At 40.0% G+C, this 22,499-nt stretch overlaps 1 pseudogene; it reads right to left on the reverse strand.

Annotated features, from left to right (window-relative positions):
• Positions 1-21,131, reverse strand: part of LOC118715415 — a 37,342-nt pseudogene extending 16,211 nt beyond the window's left edge.
• Between the last annotated feature and the right edge of the window lie 1,368 nt (positions 21,132-22,499).

A 22,499-nucleotide genomic window follows, 5' to 3' on the forward strand; every position in this document is an offset into this window, starting at 1 on the left:
ACTGTTAAGTTTTGGGGGAATCAAAAGTCTTATGTGTAGATTAGGGGTGTCGAACTCAATCAGAGAAGGGGCCAAAATCTAAAATCCAGCCTAAATCGCGGGCCGAATGGTTTACTGAACAGTCATAAACTGTCATTGTGATGGAAACGCAGCGGAGTGCAGTGATAGCGCGGTGTGGGCCACATTGCAAGGCCTGGCTGGACGGATTTGGCCCGTGGGCCTTGTGTTTGACACATGTGGTGTAGATTTTCAACTGCTGGGAAGAAGGGGGTTGGCACCCTTAACTCCCTTGTTGTTCAAGGGTCAGCAGTATTTGTCTTTCTCTGTATGGCTTATTTTACTTAACATAGTGTCTCCTCTCTAAAATTTATTAAACTCTTCTTTAATAAAGTTATTTAATAAAGTTTTCTTAGCTGTTCTCTCAAAGATATAGTCTTGGTGTTATATGTTATCAATGCTACTTTAAATTCTATATTTCAAAAATATTTATTGTTGGTTTGTTTCTGGTAGAATAAATTTAACTGATTTTTGTCTGTTAATCTCATTCCAGCCATTTTGACAACCAAAGTTTTTAACAGTATTTGTCAGTAGATACATTTCTATGTGGATCCATTTTGGTTTTCTGTGTTTTGATATCTTCTTGCAATGGATTGAATTGTGTGTTCCCTGAAACTCCAACCCCCCTCCCCTCCCCCCCAAAAGCATATGTTGAAGTCCTAACTCCCAATGTGATATAATTTGGAGATGGGTTCTTTGGGAGGCAATTTGATTTATATGAGGTCATGAGGCTTGGATCCTCATGATGGGATCCTCATGATGAGCTTGTTCTATCCCTTTCACCATGGGAGCACACAACAAGAGAAGACAGCTGTTCCCAAGCCAGGAAGTGAGCCCTCAGAAGGAACCACATTAGCTAGTGCCTTGATCTTGGACTTCTCAGCCTCCAGAAATATGAGAAATAATTATCTGTTGTTTAAGCCAGTTTATTATATCTTATTATAGTAGCCCAAACAAACTAATACACTTCTTTTTTATATTTCACCTCACTTTTCCTTCTAAGATCTCTAGGACACTGTTGAATAAAAGTAGTAACAGGAGATATCCTCACTTTATTCCTGAATTTAAATGGAATGCTTCTAATTTTTCACCACTACCAAGATTTTTGGTAAGCACACATTATCAAGTTAAGAAAGATTCCTTCAATTCCTACTTTGCTAAGATTGTTGAATTTTATTAACTGTCTTACCTGCATCTATTAAGATGACCAAATGATTTTTCTTCTTTAAATATATTAACTTGTTAAATTATAACAATAGATTTATAATGTTTCAACCTTTGATTTCTTGAATACATATTTTACACATATTCTTGTATATTGTATTCATTTATTTTAATAGACTTTTTAAAAAAAATTTTGGTTTTGGTAGGATTATTGAATCTATATTTATTATAAGATTAACCCACAATTTTATTTTCTCATATTCTTATTGGTGATTCTGATATCAAAGTTATACTCATTTTGCAAAATGAGTTGGGGTGGAATTACCTCTTTTGCTATTCTCTAGGTTGAACAGAGGTATCATCTATCCTCTGAAACTCTGTTATAACTCATTTATAAAATTATCTAAACCTGTTGTGAGGAGAAACTAATGATTCTATTTTTTTAATTGTATAAGATTATTTTAATGTTCTGTTTCTTTCTAAGCTTGGTGATTTATAATATTTTTCTAGAAATGTATCTATTTCATCTAAGTTTTTAAATTTATTGAGCATTAAGCATTAACAATGTTCTCTTATTTAATTTTAATCTATGCTGTATCTGCAGATATATCCCTCTTTCATTTCTAGAATTTCTTGTACGTTCTTCTTGTTTTATCCTTGATAAATTTCCCCATGAGTTTGCTTGTATTATTAATCTATTACATTTGTTGATTCTCTGTATTATATTTTTGTTTTTCATTTCATCTATCATTCTCACTATGTTATTAGAGATTTCGTGATGGCTTTAAAAATACCTATATATTTTTTTAATATTGGCCAGGTACCATATCAGAATGCCATATAAATATCTTATACTTTAGCTTATTTTGTCTTCATGACAACTCTAAGAGGAAGATACTATCACTATATGTATTTTACAAATTAGGAAACTTGTGAAAGTCATTGAGCCACTAAACCACAAAATTGGAATTCAAATCCAAGACACATGTATGGTGCTATTTCTCTATTTTCTTTGAAATGTAATTTGGAGAATAAAGACATTATTTAACTCCAGGGAATAAAGTGGTAATGTTGGGATTTCAGGTATGGTATGAAGCCATGGAAAATTTTTGTTTAACTTGGAGGTGAAAACTACAGTCAGTAAGTTCCTGGCTGCTGGTTTTTTAAAATATATTTTATTGATTTTTTACAGAGAGGAAGGGAGAGAGATAGAGAGTTAGAAACATCGATGAGAGCGAGTCATTGATCAGCTGCCTCTTGCACACCCTCTACTGGGGATATGCCCGCAACCAAAGTACATTCCCTTGACCGGAATTGAACCCGGGACCCTTCAGTCCACAGACCAATGCTCTATCCACTGAGCCAAACCGGTTTCAGCCTGGCTGCTGTTTTCTGAAGTATGGGAAAGATGGCAGAGAGACAGAGCCTAGTTATTATCTGAGCCTAACCAGGCTTTTTATTTCCAATATATCTGAGCCAAAAAATGATTGCCAAACATATATTAAGTGCCTGCTACAAATTATCAAATTGTCTAGTAATGAATGATAATATTTTTTGAGCGTCCGTTTTGAAATAGCTTGTTGAGAATCAATTTTCAAAGCATTTTCTAATGCTGCATGTAATTCTCACACTTCTTACAAATTCAGCAGCCTATAGGTAGACAGGATCATTACTATCCCTACCTTATAGATGCAAATATGAGAAGTTATATAACTCACTCAAGTGTATGTACATTGTGAGAGACCCAATGATTCTCTAATGCAGGCTTTCTGGTTCCCAGCTTGCTCATTAATTTTTAAAATTTATACATATATATATGTATTAAGATCTTCTGTATGTAAGATACATTGTTGAGCACTGTAGAGTAATAGAAAATTGTTTAAGTCATAGATACAAGGCATTAACAAAAATTATAATAAAAATTACAAGTACTAAAGTAAAAGGTCATGGAAAATTCAGAGGAGGGAATTTTTTAATTTTTTTAAATGGAAGGAAGAAAAGAATTCTGATATTTTTCTACTAAGCTGTAAACTAATCTTAAGAATTAACATCAAACATTATGTTTTGCAATATAATATCACATTACATGCAATAAGTAAACAGATCAGAATACCAAAGAACATTCTGGGAGGGGTAAGCAATGTGGGTAGCTCAGTACACTATAATACTACTCTCAGCTGGATTTCAAAAACTTTTCCATATTTCATAGGCCCATGATAAGACCATTACTCTCACTATCAGATTCTCCCTATTATAACTAAGAAAAAGACTACAAATGGAATTGATGCCCTGCCTTCCCCTAAGAAACCATCAGGACTAATGCTATTGTGCCTCATATACCTCAGTCTCTCCTAGAAGTTCAAAGCATAGGTCATTAAAGAAAACAAAAATAACTTTACATATAACAATCTGCACCCCACATCAACCAAATCCTTCTACTCTGCTCTGTCACTTACCGTATTTTTCGGACCATAAGACGCTCCGGACCATAAGACGCACCAGTTTTTAGAGAAGGGAAATGAAGAGAAAAAGATTCTGAAACAAATAGTGTCCTAAAATATTTTATGTGCATTAAAACCCAACATCACAGTCATAAATACATGTAATCAACCCTGTAAAGTAAACAGCAGCATTTAGAACCATTTTAGAGCCGGGCAAGCACACAGAGACCACACAGAGCCGGGCAAGTAAAAAAAAACTTTTTTTTTTAAAGTATATGTGTAGGCTATATTTGGACCATAAGACGCAGGGACTTTTTCCCCCCACTTCTGAGGGGAAAAAAGTGCGTCTTATGGTCCGAAAAATACGGTATGTTCTCTCTTTGGCACTTCCACCTTCCTAGTCTTTCCTCTGAACACCCCCCCCCCCCCCTTTATCTTACAATCTATCTAAATAGGTCAAGGAAGGTGGGTTCCAGCTACTTTCCCTGAAGGGTAAGTGGTAAGTGGTACTGGCTGTTTCCTCACACAATGCTCATACTGTGGACCCAAGAGGTAATGATTGGTGCTCTCCTAATTTGCCATTGTTTTTTTTAGGTCTTTTCAATCTTCTCTCAATACCTCAACCTAATGGGCAGCATATGTCATTAGACAAAACTACCTTCTACTCTTTCTTCTTCAACCATTCCCTGATCTCTCAGTCATACAACTCATTAAAGCTTTTAAGCTCTTGGCTCATGGTCACTATTCCTGTCAGCATTCTTGGTGACATCAGCAATCATGCAGATGGTCCATTCAACAGCCTGTCCCCCCAGAAACTTGACCTCTTTACTTGAAATGTCTTCAGTGAATCCACTTCAGCCACTTACCCTCATAGTTCAATCTAGATCTCATCACTACCTTTAACATCTCCAAATTTTGGTTTTGAGAATGCTATGGACAAAGACTCTTGGTTTTTTAACATATTTATCCCAGTACTCTAATCACAACATTTAAAGAAACTCCATTCGGTTCATTACCCATGCTCCTTTTTCCTTTATGTTGTACTCCTCATTTCTGTCTTCTTTAACTAGACAAAGTCCCATGCTCCATCCCTCCTTTGTCTACAACCTAATCATCCTTCCCCCTTTTTCATCTGTAAGAGTCACCTGGAAAAACCACAACCCTGGTTAAATGAAACTCCCTGCCCTCTTTTCCTGCATCTGAGCAGAGAATGGCCAGGGGAGAAAAATCTATCACCATGCCACATGGAATTGCTCTAAATTTACAACCACAACGCTCAGGCGGATCCTCAGCACTGCTCAGCCAATTTTCTTCCTCTCCCTAGTCAATTTCCTTTCCTACTCTATTGGAAGATTATTTCACACCTTCTGTCTCTTCAAACCTGTTCTCCTTTTCTTACAACTGATGATCTCACTTGCTATTTCTCTGAGAAATAAGATTAGAAGAGAAAAATATATCTTACAACACCAAACTTGTCAACTTAATTGTATCTGTACCTTTATCTTTTGCCTTCTCTCTTGATAAATAAACTTTCCTAGTTGCTATCAAATGCTTGTGCACTGGATCTCATCTCCTATAACCTGCTCAGGAATTCCAGTCTTCCCTTGTCTCCTGAATCATCAGCTTTAGCCACCACTTGCCATTGTGTTTCATCTTAGAGTCTATGACCTCATATTCTCCCAGATCTCTCTGTCTTTAGATCCTTATTTTCTTATGGATACATAATCATTTGGGAGAGCATGTTGGCAACATATATAGAGAAATCTAAAAAAAAAATGTATTTAGGTATTTAGATATATTTTGACCCCCAAAATTTTGAGCCTAAAATTATATTTATAAAAATATATCTTAAGGGACAAATCAGGGGAAAAATAATATATAGAGATGTCCACTTCAACCTTACTTTTAATTTGAAACAAATCTAAGCATTCATTATTTGAGGGGTATATAAATTGCACATACATAGCCAATAAACATGATTACATATGTAGTTATTGACTTGGGGAAATGTTTATTATTTAAAGAAAGGCAAAAATCCAAAGTTACAAGATAGTAGATACATTATGATCCAATTTTTATTGTAATTAAATAATATATGGTAAGTACTACGCATGTATAAGTCAGTTTATATAGCATTAGGATCACACAACATGATTTCTTTTTTCTCCTCTGTTGGACTCAGGTTGGTGGGAGAAAAGGGAGTAGAGTGGTGGGTGAGACTTTCTAAGCTTGGAAATCTGAACAAAGGTCAGAAAAAAAAGATTGATGAGATTGATTATATAATAACTTATTTAAGTTCAGAGAGATAGACGTTTCATATATATATATATATATATATATATATATATATATATATATATATATATATAACTGGGAAACATTTTTTAGTAAATATGACATTATCATATAAATGAATAAAAATATTATTAAGCCAAAAGTAAGTTACTATATGAATAGCCTTTTTTTTTAGAAGAAAGATAATTGACAAAAATTATGAAGGAGTATTTAAGCTCACTTAGAAATCAAATGTCAGCTAAAATTGCAATGATGTGATCCCCTCATCAAATCTGTAAATTAGTAGAATATATGTGTAACTATGTACATATTATATATGCATATGTGTGAAAATATAAACATGTACACACATCTATATGTGTAGAAACACACACACATACAAACACACACTCTCTCTCACTTTTTCTTTCTCTTTCTCTCTCCACTGCTAGGTTATGAAAGTTCCATGAGGGATACAACTATTTCTGAGTGATTGGTGGCTTTATCCTGAGCACCCAGCTAGCTCCCTGATTGTAACTTAGCGTTTAATAAATGTCTGTTGAATACCAATGATGTTGTGGTGAAACTGATCTTCATCTTCAAAGTACATTTTCTACTCTTATGCCTTTCCAGTTTATAAAGCCATTTCAAAATTATTTGTTTTATATCTTTTTAAATATTCTAGATTCTAAACATAATCAAATGTGTATATTGACTCAGTCTTTAAAAAAATTAATAATTTGATTCTAGTTTATTATTTGTTCTTTTTTATTTAGCAATGTAATCTACTTATTACACCATGTTTTAGTGAAACTTACAAGAAAAATAACATGCCGGAGAAAATTGCATTCTAAATGTAAAAAATGTAAATTGAATAAAAATCCTATTGCGGGTCTCTGGTGAAGCCATCTAAAACATCGATTACAGGACAAAATATAGCTGAAACAACCACCGTTGATTAAGCAGACTATAAAATGCATTTTTAAAAAACTGCAAAAGGTTAAGTTTTTCTCTTTCTCTTTCCCCAAGCAGGTTGGGTAAATAAAAGTGCATTACAATGAAAAGCTATTAAGCTTATGCTATTTACTCTGGGACTGAAAACTAGGGGATATTTATAACACAAATAACACTAAAGGTGCTAGTCTTTTGTTTTAACATTGATAATTGAGTGATTTTGCTTGAAAATATGCATGAATTTATTGCCATTTGGCCAAGAATTGAAAGATGGGGGCAGATTTTAGAGGGCAAACTACAGAGTGGACACCTGGGTGCTGTGACCTGAGAAGCCCCACTGTAGTCGCAACTCACAGTAGAAGTGCAGGCTTTGGGCAAAGCATTCACCTTTGAAAGCCTGTGAGAAAGAAAATCTGGAGAAATACTCCCCACATGGGATTTCCTGGGCATTTTTGCCATCATAAACTTTCACTGACCTCCCTCTTCCCTCTTCACAATAAGAAAGAAAGGTGCTTCAACAGCATTCAAGAATATGGAGCTTTCTGCTCTGGCTGGTGTGGGTCCCAGGTTCAATTCTAGTCAAGGACATGTATCTCAGTTGCAGGCTGGATCTCTGGTTGGGCAGGAGGCAACCAATTAATGTGTCTTACATCGATGTTTCTCTTTCTCTGTCTCTCTCCTTCCTTCCAATCTTTAAAAATCAATTGAAAAATATCCTCTAGTGAGGTTTAACAAAACAAAACATAATACTGGCCTTTCTTCTCTGGCTGGTGTGGCTCAGCAGTTAAAGTGTCAGCCCATGCACCAAAAGATCACAGGTTCAATTACTGGTCAAAGCTTCATACCTGAGTTGCAGGTTTGATTCCCAGCCTAGGCCAGAGTGCAAACAGGAGGCAAACAATTGATGTTTCTCTCACATCAATGTTTCCGCCTCCCATCACCTTCTCTCTACTCTTCTTCCCCCTCCCCTTCCACTGTCCTGTAAGAATCAATAGAAAAAATATACTCAAAAAAAAAAAAAAGAAAAAAAGAAAAGAAAAGGAAAATATACTTGGGTGAGAATTAACAAAGAAAAGAAGAAGAAGAATACTGGCTTTCCTACCTATTGTTTTTGAAAAGCAGACCAGTATAAGGGCAAAAAAACCTACTAACATAGAATTTAGGAAAACAGAGACCAAATCCCAACTCTGTCATATGTAAACTCAGATAAGTCATTAAATTATTCCAAATCTTAGATTAATTCATTAAATAATTAAATCTTAGATTACTCATCTATGTAATAAAACTAATATCATTTCCAGATGCTTCCCAAGAGTTTTATAAAATTACATGGTGGTGATGTCAGTTTTAGTGATATACCTTTTTTACAACCTTATCTGTGGGATTTTAGATTTGACCTCAAAGGCAAGTTCTTCTCAACAAGCTAGAGATAAGTCATTTATTGTTTAGTTAGAAATAATACAGACATCTACTTTCTTCTAAAGAGTGTGTTGAGATCATGAAGGATTGAGAGTTTTAATTCAGATGTGAGAAAGAGAGAACTAACTTTGAAATAAAAGGCCTTGTCCAACGTAAGACCTAAAGGCCCTCCCTGGTCGATTTCCTCTATTCCCTTCAGATATCACTCAATAATGTTTTTATGATTCTCTAACTGATGTCCACAGCCCTAGCCCTCCCCTGAGCTTTGGACCTCAACTCATCTGGTCATCTTGTAGACACTTACAGCTCAACAGATTCCCATCTGAGCTCACCAGTTCCTCTGTGCATTTCCCCAAAACTCCAGTCCCAGCCCATGGACATACTACTTTAGCCATTGCCAAGCTAGAAACCTCAGAGTTCTCTTGCATTTAAATCTCTCTCAACACTTATATTTTATGATAAATCAATCCCGTTCTTTCTAAACTGTCTCTCCAAACATCCCCTCTTTTCTCTTCATTGCCACTCTCCTTTTTTAGATTCTTATCATCTTATGTACAGTCTATTGAATTACACACTTAACCAGAGATTTCTTCTCCTCCTATTCATTTCCCATCATATTATCACAATGCTCTTTCTAAAAACTAGAGACCTGGTGCACAAATTTGTGCACAGATGGAGTCCCTTAGGGTGGCCTATGGGAATCGGGCCCCCGCTCAGACTCCCAGCCTCAGAGCCCTGCAGCCTTTTCTGGCACTCTGCCCTGGCCTGGTGCTGTCCCCTCATCTGCTCCACCATTCCACCTGCAGGGTAATCAAATGGGACAGGGTTCCTCCCTCCACCCAGATCCTTCAGCACCTGTGAGCTGAGAAGTGGACCTGTCCCTTGCTGCCACCTCTGGTTGTTGTCTGCTGGGTAATCAGGAGGGTGATCAGGCCCAGTTCACACCTGCCTTGGCCTGGCACTGCCTGCTTACCTGCTCCACAATCCCACCACAGTCCTGCTCTCATCAGGGCCTATAGGGGTAATCAGTGCCTCCACTGCTGCCCACTGCCAGCTCTGCATGGCTGACACCTGCCATATTCCGCACCACCCCCTAGTGGTAGGGGCACATCATAGCGAGTGGTCAAACTCCTGATGGAACTCTTGGTTAAACGACTGCCTGAGGGGACAATTTGCATATTAGGCTTTTATTATATAGAAACCACTCGCCTACTTAAAAGCACTGAGGAACCCATTGTTGTCTAGAAAGCCCAAACTTCTTTTCAAAACATTCAAACCTCCCAGTTAGGCTTTCTTCTGGCTACTCTCTGCCCCTCCTCTGAGCATCATTTATCCTATTCTTTAACCTCCTTGATTGTCTTCTTTCTTCACAGAGTGCCTTGCACACTCTCTCCTAATCTTAGGCTGTTCTGCAGATCCACTCCTTCTCTGACTAAAATGTCACCTCTTGTGAAAAGATCCACCTGGACTCTTCACTCCCTAATCTCACTCTTAGACATGAAGCCTCTTATTTCCCTTCCTTGTGGTCCCTTAGCCTATTTATACATTCATTCCAGGACTTGCAGATTAGCACATTTGTTTATCTCTAGGTTTATCTCTATATGACTATGAGTTCCCAGACTTCTTCAGCTTCATATCTCTAGCTATTAGACAAAATGCATGGATTATATTAGATGTTCAATTCATGTTTGAATGACAAAAGAGGGTGCAATGCATAAAGAGTTCCTGAGCAGGCCAGCCAGTATGAGAATCTTGGGTGATGTGGATGGTATGGGATAGGAAGGCAGGAAGAAGAAATAGGAAAATACCCAGTTCAGACATGGCTTACTTCACAATTTTGCCTTGATATTCATGGAAGAAGCCAAGGCTGGATTCAGAGGTGTCAATACAGCCCTCTCCTTTTCCAGATTCCCCATGCAAAGTTGATCCCACAGCCAGTCTTCTTAGCAAGGCACCCTCAACCTGTTTGCCTCTCTAATCTACTCTGATAAAAGAGAAAGATGCAAATTGTCTGTACCTCCACAATGCCCACTAGCCAATCAGGAGTGAGTATGCAAATTAACCCAACAAAGAGGGTGGGTTAATTTGCATACACAGGAGCCCAGTGGCCTGAGTTCCAGGAACATCCTCGAGACCCAGACTGCTTTGAGCCTGTAGGCCCATGTGTAGGCCCTGAGTGGCCTATGGGCACCAGCACCAAGTGGCCCAGGTCCTGGATGAGCAGCTGGGGGTGCCAAGTGGCCCGGGTCCACACCCCCCAAGCCTGGCAGACACAGCACATGTGCGGTCGCTGGGCTTGGGAGCCTTCCCCTGGCAGCTGGGGACACCCCCCTAGCCCAATGGACACAGTGTGGGGAATCCTCTGCACATGGGCTGCAGAGGAATACCTTTTCTTTTCTTTTCCTTTTTAAAAAATATATTTTATTGATTTTTTACAGAGAAGAGGGGAAAGGGATAGACTGTCAGAAACATCGATGAGAGAGAAACATTGATCTGCTGCCTCCTACACTCTCCCCACTGGGGATGTGCCCCCAACCAAGGTACATGCCCCTTAACAGGAATCAAACCTGGGACCCTTCAGTCTGCAGTCTGATGCTCTATCCACTGAGACAAACCAGTTCGAGCTTAAACACCTTTTCTGACCACTCATTGGCTAAGCTCCCTGTATGCCACTTGCAGTGTTCTTAGTAACTTGGGTAATAAGAATCCAAGAAGGTGATCTAGGGTTTTTCCACCACACTCCTGGAGAAAAAAAAAAAAAAACGAAGGTCCACTGCTAGAGGGACTAAAACTGCCTGCCCTAGCCAGTTTCATTCAGTGGATAGAGCTTCAGCTTGCCGACTGCAGCATCTGAGTTCAATTCTGATCAAGGGCATGTACCTAGGTGGCAGGATCCTCCCTGGCCGGGGCCCAGGTCAGGGCTCATGCAGGAAGCAACCAATGAAAGTGTCCCTCTCACACTGATGTTTCTTTCTATCTCTCCCTCTCTCTTCCACACTCTCTAAAAATCAATGGAAACATATTGATAGAAAGAAAGAAAGAAAGAAAGAAAGAAAGAAAGAAAGAAAGAAAGAAAGAAAGAAAGAAAAGTCATTTCCTATGAAAGCCACATCTTGAAAATGTCATTTTTTTCATGGTGAAGGGATTGGAGTCCGTGTTAATGAAAACACCTTGGTGGCTGTGATGGCTGGCAGTGGCTGCAGCAGCAGGATGATGGGGCTGGCGCCTTCCCCTGATCAGCCAGTCACCTCCCATAGGGGGAGGCCACTGTGGCTTAGGCCCACTCCCAGGGAGCTGGCCTAAGCTGTCAGTAGGACATCCCCTGAGGTCTCCCAGTCTGTGAGAGGGGGCAGGCTGGGCTGAGGGATCCTCCTGCCCCCAGTGCACTAATTTCATGTGCCGGGACCCTAGTAGATAACGATAATAGGAAGCTACACATGAGATTTCTGAGGAGAGTCCTAGGCCTATCCCAGGCATTTGTCCCAAGATGAATTACCTGACTGCCAGGTAAAAATAGAAGAATCTCAAGTTCTGTGTTTTCTTACTCTATTCACGGATCTGCTAGGGCCTATATCTTTTCATCTTGGCACAGCTTGACACCTCCCCTCCCCCCAATTTGACACACCACACATTGAGCTCCAAGAGTTACACCTTAGTTGCAAAGGCTTGAATGAATTTCTGCCTCCTCCTTGTCCCTGGAGCAAATGTTCTTAATTCTCATTGATGGAGAAAGAACAAAAATTATTAAGGGATCCAACCAAGGACAAATATGCTAACATTGAGCCAGTATTAGTTTGGCTCAGTGGATAGAGCATTGGCCTGCGGACTGAAAGATCCCGGGTTTGATTCTGGTCAAGGGCATGCATATTGGTTGCAGGCATATCCCCAGTGGGGATGTGCAGGAGGCAGCTGGTCAATGTTTCTCTCTCATCAATGTTTCTAGCTCTCTATCCCTCTCCCTTCCTCTCTGTAAAAAATCAATAAAATATATAAAATAAATAATAAATAAATAAATATGCTAAAATTGAGAAAACCAGTATGGAGCTGAAGGTGGGTACTGGGCTGCTCACAGCTCTAGGTTCCGCTTCCCTCTCTGGGGTGCAGGTCTCTGTGAAAAAAGAGGTAGGCACTCTCCAACAGGAACCACTCAAGGATACAGATTGTGTGTTTTTTTCTGCTCTTATTGTAATCAGATGAATAAAGTCTTGGTTTGTATACCCATCAGGAAACATTTTCCAGCTTATAGACAACACTGCCAGAGTGGCCTGGGAAAGGAAGCCCATGTAGCACTGAGCATCATCACACCCCAGTTCACTTGGGGCCCCTTCCTGCCTGCTCACACAGCGTGGCTGAAAGCGATAATTTATACAACTTCTGGGCACCTTCCCAGGATGTTGCATCAGAAAGCTCATCACTCTCTGTGGTGTAGAGCTTCAGAGTTCCCGGAAACATCACTATCACTTCTACTTTTTATCCTGCATCACCTATCATTCAGCAATGCTCCCAAAGCGAAGGGGCCGTGGAAATATTGGACACCAAAGGCTCCTGGAGAAAAGCAAACCACATGGGCCCCGTCTGCTCGCTCAGGCAGGTTCAGATTATATCCATTTTAAAAACTGAGCACAAGAGGAAACACCCCCCCCCCCATCTCTCTCTCTCTCGTCCTCTCCTCTGGGTCAGACAACTGATTCTTAACACTGGCCTTCACTGGAATGACTTGTTCTCTTCTATAGGGTTCCAAGCCCAGCCCTGGACTTCATGCCAAATCCATGCTCTTAGCAACCGCTGGGGCCTTGTTAAACCAGTGCATGGTTCCTTGGATTACTTCCCAGGACCTTTTGAACACACTTCCCTCCCAAGGCCCCCTCAATCGCTCAAGATCCTCTTCAGTACTTTTTCTCCTCTTCTCTCTCTTGGCCACTCTTAAACGCCAGCTGCAGTCTTCCCGGCCACCCACCGCAGCTCATTTTCTTGGGTTTATCTCATCCTTTTCCCTAATCCTCTCTCTTTTAGGCATCTCTCCCCCTTGAGCGTCTCAGGACCCAAGTGTATCTGATGGCTATTTCCTCGCGTATTGTCCTCTTGCCTCTCAATCATTGATGGCACACTGTATCTATTATCATGTCTAAAGCCTTTCAAGTCAACTGTTTTTACCCACCAAGAGAATCAGAGTATATTTCCAACGAATATAAAATTGAAAAGAGATAGAAATTGTTAGTGTAAATTTTAAGGTCTGTATTGTACTATTTAATGCTTTCTCTAGGTGGCTTAGGAAGGTTTGGGACCAGGGGACTTATTTTGATTAGAAGCCTGGAAATTATAATACAGAAAAGTCTGTTTTCCATTATATGCAGAGACAGTTTAATTGATGATTAGTAAGTGTTAAATAGGAACAAACCGTAAATGTTCTTACAATGTTCATTCATCATAAGAAAATTTAATAAGCCCCATAATGGAAATAGGGGTCAGATTATTTTACCTATTTGTCTTTTTCCATATGTATTGTTTTATTACTGGACCTTTCTTTTTCCTGCTTTTTGGCTTGCCTCCCTCATTTCCTTTTTGGCAGATTTGAAGGTCCGTAGGCTATTGTCAGTGGGTTGCATGACTTCCACAACACTTCCTATGGTTTTTGTGACAGGATAGGCACTAAGAGGGGAGGAATACTTTTAAACTTCCCTGAACTTTTGTTCCAGATTATTGTATAAGGAAGCAAGAGCCAAAGAGAGACTCGTATACAAAGAGCTGTGTAACCAGAGTGGTGTCTAGCATGTTTCCTTTGAGCTTAAAATAGAGTATCACCTGCTTTCTGATTAATTGTTACAAGAAAGCGTCCTCTTAAATTAGACCTTAAAACTAGTATGATGTGGATAAAGAAAAAAATATGTAATCAAGCCTGGTTCAAGGGTTTGTTTCCTGGAAAACTCAGAGGGTAAAGCTTGTGATGATTTAAATAATGTTTTTTTTATTTAGAAAATGAATATATGCCTAGAGCAGAAGATGTTGAGATGAAATAAGGAAGAGAAAAAAAAAAAAAAAAAAAAAGGAAAAAGCCATCCAGAATCTGCACTTCCTCTCAGACAGAAACAATGTGCTATTTTCATTTTGGATTTTGCTATATTTCCTTCCTAGTTTTTTTCCTTAAGAAAAAGTTTTGCATTGTTGAAACATTATTTCTAGGTGGCATACACAACTTACTGACATAATTTTAAAAGCATATGATATTAAACATTCCTTTTATCTTTTAACAACTATATAAAAGTCTTCCATCAAATAACTATTCATTTATTTATTTATTTAATCACTGCACTTTCTTGAGCTTATTTCCAATGTGGGATGATAAGCATCTTTGTGCATAAATATTTATCCAAAATTTCAAATTATTTCCCTTGAGATAGATGCTGGAAGGTGTGTAAACTGCACCAAAGGGCTGGAACGCTTCTAAGACTCTTGATATATTTTGACAAATTGTTTTTCCGGAGGGCCATACCAATTTATACTCCCATAAGCAGTATGTGAATACATCTCACCACACCTTTGCCAAGATTGAATAAGATAATTTTCAAATTTTTTTTTCTAGTTGGATAATTAAGAAATGCATTCCTTCTTGGTTTCACTTTGTATCACTATTTTTTTTCTAGAGAAGTTGAAAGTTTTTCACCTTTAATAGCGAGTCAGAAAACAAGATTTATTTATTATTATTTATTTATTTATTTATTTATTTATTTATTTTTTAGAAAATTATGTGTAAATTGAGAATCTTGTTAGCCTCTCTTGTTGTTTTCCAAGTGTTGATAGTAGTTTCAATGGGAAAAAAAACCCTCCAAATATAAATGCTAACAATTAAATGGGTTTATATTGTTAGAAGAGGCATTAGCAGATGTAAGCATAAAGCTTACAAAATGCCCTCTTTGGAAAGGAACTAAAAGAATGGATTTAATATCTCCATGTGTCTCAGATTGAGTTCCCTCAAATCAGCCCCTGAGAATTAGTGTTTTCAAGAAAAGACAGGGCAGTAGGAAAGTGTGCGTGGGACAGGAAAGAGGCAAAGCAAGCGTGAGGAATTTTATGTAAAGTTGAATGGAAGGAAACTATGGCTTAGTCTTGGAGGACTGCTTTGGAAGTCATACTTCAGAGTCACCTAATCAGAAAGCTGAGTTCCTCCCCATCCGTGGTCATTGTAAGAAACTCAGGGAGAGATCAAGGCTTTCACTCTCCATGCCTTCAGCAAAGAGATGCGGAAGCTGGCTCCTGGGAGAGGAAACACACTCCAAGGCCTGCAGAACCTAAGGGTGTTGGCCTGGACACTGGCAGCATCTTCCACCCCAACAAGCCCTTGACTGAATGTTGTGGGTAACAACTCACTTGACAATTGCCTTAGAGTCTAAGGCATAGACAATCACCACATGGTAAAGGTAAATGGACCTGTTTTGGTGCCAATAATGAGTCGTAAAAGGTGGAGAAAAAGCAATAAAGTAAAATCTTGCTCATATGTGTGAGGGGGAACAATGAAAAAAGTCTGGGAGTGGAGGGGAAATGAAAGAAAAGGAAAAGTGATGGTAAAAAAGAACTGGGATCTAAAGACTAACTGGGAGATGTATTAGGAGGCCAGGTGGGTTGGGGACTTCCAGGTTTGCGAGCAAAAAGGGGATGGCCACAGACTAACCCACTAATTTTCAGTATTTGAAGTTTCTCTTAAGGAAATGTTTTGCTTGACTTTAACAGAAAATATAATATTGACTTAAGAATTGATCATGTATATATTTGGACCATTCATTAAAAGATTTTAATAGCTTGCATATTAAAATGCTAATAATTTTATTAGGCTTTCTGCAAAACATAGGTCCCTGATATGACAAATAGCTGGAAAGCATAATGGAAAGAGAAAGCAAGGGAGAGGGGAACTGCTGGAATTGGCCACTCAATCTCCACTTCACCCTCCTTTTATTTGAATAAATTGGAAATCTAAGAGACAAACTCTAAGAAAGAAAAAACAAAACCCATCTCTGAGAACCATAAACATCTGCCAGAACCTTCTCGAACTTGAGTCCTGATGAATTCACTTCCTCCAATGAACTGCACTTTTAGAAAACAAAAATGAGAGACACGGATTGGCTTCTGCTTGTTGCCACTGGTTAGAAAGTTTGTAGTTTTTCCTGCAGCATTTTCTGGAATTTATTCTCCAGCGTTCTGGCTGTCAAGACACAGTGATGGAAGCATCCCCTGTCTTAGATTGATTGCCTGACACGTGGCTAAATTTTTAGGTCCTTTATTGGTTTCCACGTGTCCAGAAGCTGCTGTGGAGGGGCTGCAGCTTCGGGCTCCAGCCGGTGTGGCTTCACAGCAGCCTCTGTCCTGCTTTTTTCCAGAAGTCATTCCAGAGCTCAGCCGAGAACCTGCTGCTTCCCCCTCTAATGAACAAATAAGCATCCAATTACCTGAAGTAAATACCGTCCTGCTTAAAGTACCTGGAGTGCTGTGCTGTTTTTCACACAAACATTGACTGACCTAAGAAAGTGTACAAAAACCTTCTAAACAAAATAAAATTAAAAAGCAGTGATTTCCTTCCTCTCTCACTTTTTCTGTGTTTTCTCTCTTCCTTTCCTGAACAATTCAATCCAAAAGCAGTATGTGGGTAGAGCAAGATAGACATCCTTGGGGAAGAAGGACAACCTGTTGGGGGCCATTAAAGCCCAGCTGGGATGAGCAAGGCATCCAATGGGAGGGTGGTGGCAGTGGCAGTCAGAAGCCACAGTAGGGCAAGGAGTGTGTTCTTGCAGGGAGATGCCTGGCCAGGGGTATCAGAGTCTCAGCCTGGTGAGGAAGGCACTCTTAGGGAGACGTGTGGCAGAGGGTAGTGGAGCCTAAGCAGGGTGGGGACAATGTCCCTCTGCATGTGTGGCTGGGATGGGAGGAGCCAGTGCAGAGTTGGGGATCAGCTTTGGCAGTGGCCTGATGTGGGGTGGTTGATGCATGAGTAAAGGAGGATGGTATCTGTGTGAGTGCAGGGCTGTGTGAAGGGCTATTAGCCTGAATGGGATAAAGAGGGCATTTATCAGTTGGGCACTGGAAATATTAGGGGAAGCATTGTGTACATATATGATTGTCTAACTTCTGTGCTGTATACCTAAAACTAACACAATATCATATTGGAATGTAGAGTGCAATTGAAAATTTTATTATTTTTTAAAGGATAGCAGCAATGGGATAGTAAATCTAGCAGCAACAGGATGTTGAGTGCATATATACAGAGGGATTGAGAAAATAAGTAAGCATTTTAAAGATAGTGGGAGCAAGTTTTTTACTGTCAGAAAAAAGAGTTACAAATATGAAAACTAGAATAAACCCTATGTTATTAGATGGGAATTGGAAATGTTGATGTGAAATCATAGTTTTTGGTAGGTTATAGATACCTATGGTACATAGACAGAGGGATAGAAAAACAGAGAAACAAATACAGACCTAAATGTATATGCGGCATGCATATATTCTCTAGCTCTATCCATGGAGTCGGGGAGCAGGGACACCCAATAGCAATAAACACATTAAATGACAGATCTTGGTAACTAACTGCCATTCTCCACTCAAAAGGGTCCATGAAGATGTCCCAGATATGGGGCAGAGAAAAGACTAGTAATCCTGGACCACTGCACTGCACCAGAAAGCAAGGACATGTCGGATGAATGATGGGCACATGTCAAATGGATGCAGAAACTAGCCTGAAGGAGCTCTTATTGAACAAATCAGAGAGTTTGAGCAACAAAATACGTAACAATTGTAATGTATTATAAGTCACTGAATAGAACAGGCATCTATGTGTCCATGATGATATCAATTATTAAATAAATAGATGGAAAATTGATGAGGAATGGAACATTTATCAAGTCTCAAAGTACCTCCCTTTAAAATACTTGTTAAATACAAAGGCAAAAAGGGTTTTTTACAGTGAAGAAGATGAAGACACCACCTTAATCAACTGATCAAAGTTACATCACCAGCAATGGGACAGATTGAAGTCATGTGCCACCTAAGGGGTTGCAGTGAAAAGAACACAGCATCACTTAAGTGGCATTCCTGCCAAAGATTTGTAATTGGAATTTAATCATGATGAATCATCTGACAACCCCAAATTGAGGGATGGTCTACAAAATAACTTGTCGGTAATTAAAAAACGTCCAGGTTATGAAAGACTGAGAAAAGCTTTCAAATTAAAGGACACTAAAGAGACATGATGAGTAAAGGAAACATGTGATTTCAGACTGTTAATTTTGCTATCAAGGACATTATTGTGACAGCTGGTGAGACTTGAATGGATCTGAGGATTAGATGGTACCAGCATCTCTGTTACTTTCAGTTTTAATGATTGCATTGAGTTACGTGACAGAAGGTTCTTGCTTTAGGAATTATACATCAAAGCATTCAGGAGTGCTAGGGCAACATGTTAACAACTTCCTCTTCAATGATTCAGAAAAAAAAAACAAAACATTCGTGTACTGTTCTTGCAAATTTTCTGAGCATTTGAGATTGTTTCACTTACTCACGACAAACAAACAAACCCCAGTAAGTAGAGTATTATCTAGGCTCTCAAGAAGGAAAGGTGCCAGGAAGGCAGAGGGGCAGAGGAGAAAAGAGAAGTTCTTCATTGCTTGGGGAGTGGTCAGAAGTTGACGTGGAGGCTCTATTCAGAGTCCACTGACAATCTTGAGGTACATGAGCTGATGTAGGTGGGTGTCTGACACTTGGTGAGAAGGAGCGCCCATAATTTCTATTCTCCTTGTTCTTTCTTTGCTGGTGACCTACACTGTGAAATTGTTTGTCTTGCTGTCTCCACTCCTCCTCCTCCTCCCTGTGGATCTTGCTCTCTTGTCTTCCTTCCTGCCCACAGTCTAGTCTCTGCCCTTGTTGCACTTCTGTCACTTGTTGCTCTGGCAGCAAACCTGGTTATCAGCAAAGTGCCAGCCAGAGAGATGGGCCTTCTTTCTGGGAATGCCTCCTCCTGTGGAGCAAGTGGCCCTGCTGGAAGGGGGCCAACCCCACTGTTTCACAGGTGAGGAGATGGAGGCCTCGCAGACTGTGATGTGCCCGTGGTTACAAAGGCAATTCGTGATAGAGCCAGGAGCAAGGCCCATGTTTCCTGTCTTTTGTTCGGTGGAACTACCATAGGCTATGTTGGGACAAAGATAGTGGTGGCAGAACTGAAACAATAAAAGTGTACACATAGGAAAAGACATCTTATGAAAGGCAGAGATTTCAAGTCCAAAGCTTGTCAATTTGATCTGGAAAGAAATAGGGAAACACTAAAGAGGGATATGCGCTTGAGTTGGATTATTTGCTATTGATTGAACACAGGGTTTCTCAGCAGTGATGCTATTGATATTTGGGGCTGGGGAATTCTGGGTTGTGGAGGCTGCTCTGTGCCCTTTAGGACATTTAGCAGCATACCTGACCTCTACCCAGTAGGTGCCAGTAGCACCTCCCCAACCATGACTATCATCAATGTCTCCAACATGCCGAATGTCTGATGTGTGAAAAACTGCCTCTTGTTAAGAACCGTTCACTTGATAGATGGATCAGAACATGCATGCCCTGCTCTGCTCATAGGTCTGCTGGAGAAAGGACCCTGGCAGGAGGTTGTGAGGGGCTTTGATTCACAGAGGCAGTGTAGCCAGGGATTCAGGTCTGGCTCTGAAGGAAGACTACTGTCTTGAATCAAGACCAAACCACTCACCAGCTAAAGTGGGGGTGGTATTAGCTCCAATCCTTTTAGAAAAGTTCTCACTTGAGAATAGATTTTCATAGACTTTAGAGAGAGAGAACATGGGGAGAGAAAGAGAGAAACATTGATATGAGAGAGAATATCCATCAGTTGCCTCCTGTATGCACCCTGACTACCACCTTTAGGTGTACAGAATGCTGCTGCAACTAACTGAGTCTCCCTAGCTGGGGCTAATACCTATCTTTAAGAGTTTTCATGAAACAACTCATAAATATCTACAAAATCCCAAAAGCAGGACTTAGCAAACAGGTAAATGTTTAATGTGTGAAGAGAAAGGGAGGGAAAACTAATAAGCTTTGATTGAGCACACCTCTCAACGATGCCAGAGGGCTGAGGTACTGGGTGCTGTGAGCAAGATCTAGACCATTCTAGATGGTCTATTGAGTGTCATTTCTGCTTCAATAAGGATTTGGTGACTGATGAATAAATTGGGCTTGTGGGCATTTTAGAGTTTCTGAGACAGGTCAGCTTATACTAAACTTCCTGTTATACTGAAATATGTAACCAAAAGGAAAGAAACCAAGTCCGATGCCTCATTTTTGTTTTAAATATAAACATTGGGGTGGGTGTGCATACTTACGCAGAGGGAGGAAAAGATTCACAACAAATGCCTGAAGCTCTGGTCATTCAGGACCCTCTGCTCCTCCAGCAACTGCAGCACCACAGGGTGCATGAGAGCGAGGGGCCTTGGAGCTCTGTTTTATGAACTCCTTACTGGACCCATCCCTGATTAGTGTGCAAGTACCGGGTGACTGTGCAATAATGTCATAGCATTCGGGGCTCTGCTCATGGGTCTGCTGGAAGTATGTTGTGGGAATGAAAAGCCCCCTGGTGATAACCACAGCGTGGCTGAGCTCCAGTGGCTTATTGCACCCAATGGTGCGCCTGAAGACACCCCGCAGCGGGTACGTTCTCGGGCTTACTTGGCTGCTGTTCGTGCTCCATATTGGCACTGTGTCCTCTGCCAAAGATGTACCCTTGCTTACTTTCCCAACCTGCAGATCCCCAATTTTCCCACTAAGGGGCCTCTCCGCCTCTTGCAGCATTCTTTTAAATGGTAATAGTAATAATCCCCTAGGTGTATCATACTGTATACCTTTCAATGCAGTTTCATATACATTAATCTGCTTGTACCATTATTTTTGCCTCAGAAATGGCTATGGGCTCTCTGTAGAATTTCCCATTTCATTCTAAAATTCTGTGATTTTTTTTCGCTCAGTTTGCTCTTGCGACAATATTATATGTTGCCCAGTTCACAAGGTTCAATCTTAATTAAAACGAGTTCAGGATACAAGCAGAAATGACTAGCAGTGAGAGGCACATTTACTAACACTCTATGACACATCCATTCTAAATTTAGACAACACCCCTAGAGTCTTCCAAATTGAATCACAACCTTATAATTAATATTTCCTGTCCCTCCTCCCTGTGTGAAATTGCCGGTCCCTGTGGCACATCACAGTATTTCTTCTTTCAGATTGTATGTTGCCATGTGAACTGAGAATAACAACACAGTACTTTTTAATTTTCCTGAAGAGACAACTAAAGAATAAGAACCAATAGATAACTGAGTAGTTGCATGTAAATATATTGACCCACTCCCCAAACTCCTTGTTTTTTATTTTTATTTTTAAAATATATTTCTTTATTGATTTCAGAGAGGAAGGGAGAGGGAGAGAGATATAGAAACATCAATGATGAGAGAGAATCATTGATTGGCTGCCTCCTGCATGCCCCCTACTGGGGATCAAGCTCACAAGGCAGACATGTGCCCTTGGCCGGAATCAAACCTGGGACCCTTCAGTCTGCAGGTCTATAACTCTATCCACTGAGCCAAACCAGGTAGGGCATCCCTTCAGTTTTAAATATCTTATTTTGTGTGTGTGTGTGTGTGTGTGTGTGTGTGTGTATCTAAATTCTACTATAACAATGTATGTGCATGTGAACACATGATCATGTGTGAGAATGAAGTATTTTTAAAGCACCATTTCATTTTATTGGTGATCAATATAGAAAGGTAATGTTCATTTTATTTGACAGCAATATATCAATATGCATCTATATATATATAAAAGCCCAGCTACTGGACCCACTAAATGACCAGAATGACCTGTGGCTATGACACGCACTGCAGCAGTCAACCAGCCTGATCCAGTCCCTAATTGGCCCTCAATACCCTGATCAGCAGAGGGACCAGCTGGTCAACCACCCATAGCCCCTCCTTCTGGCCAGACCAATCAGTCCCCAACACCCTGCTTAGGGTCAGGGCCAGCCAGCCAATCGGCGATGCCCCTCCTCCACTCCAGCCCAGCCTTCTGGGCCCCCATTGGGGCAAGCCAGTCAGACCTCACTCATGCACAAATTTGTGCACTAGGCCTCTCGTAATAGCAGATTAAATTTAGTAAGAATTTGAA

The sequence above is a fragment of the Pipistrellus kuhlii genome, unplaced genomic scaffold (assembly GCF_014108245.1).
Source record: "Pipistrellus kuhlii isolate mPipKuh1 unplaced genomic scaffold, mPipKuh1.p scaffold_m20_p_1, whole genome shotgun sequence".
Classification (NCBI taxonomy): domain Eukaryota; kingdom Metazoa; phylum Chordata; class Mammalia; order Chiroptera; family Vespertilionidae; genus Pipistrellus; species Pipistrellus kuhlii.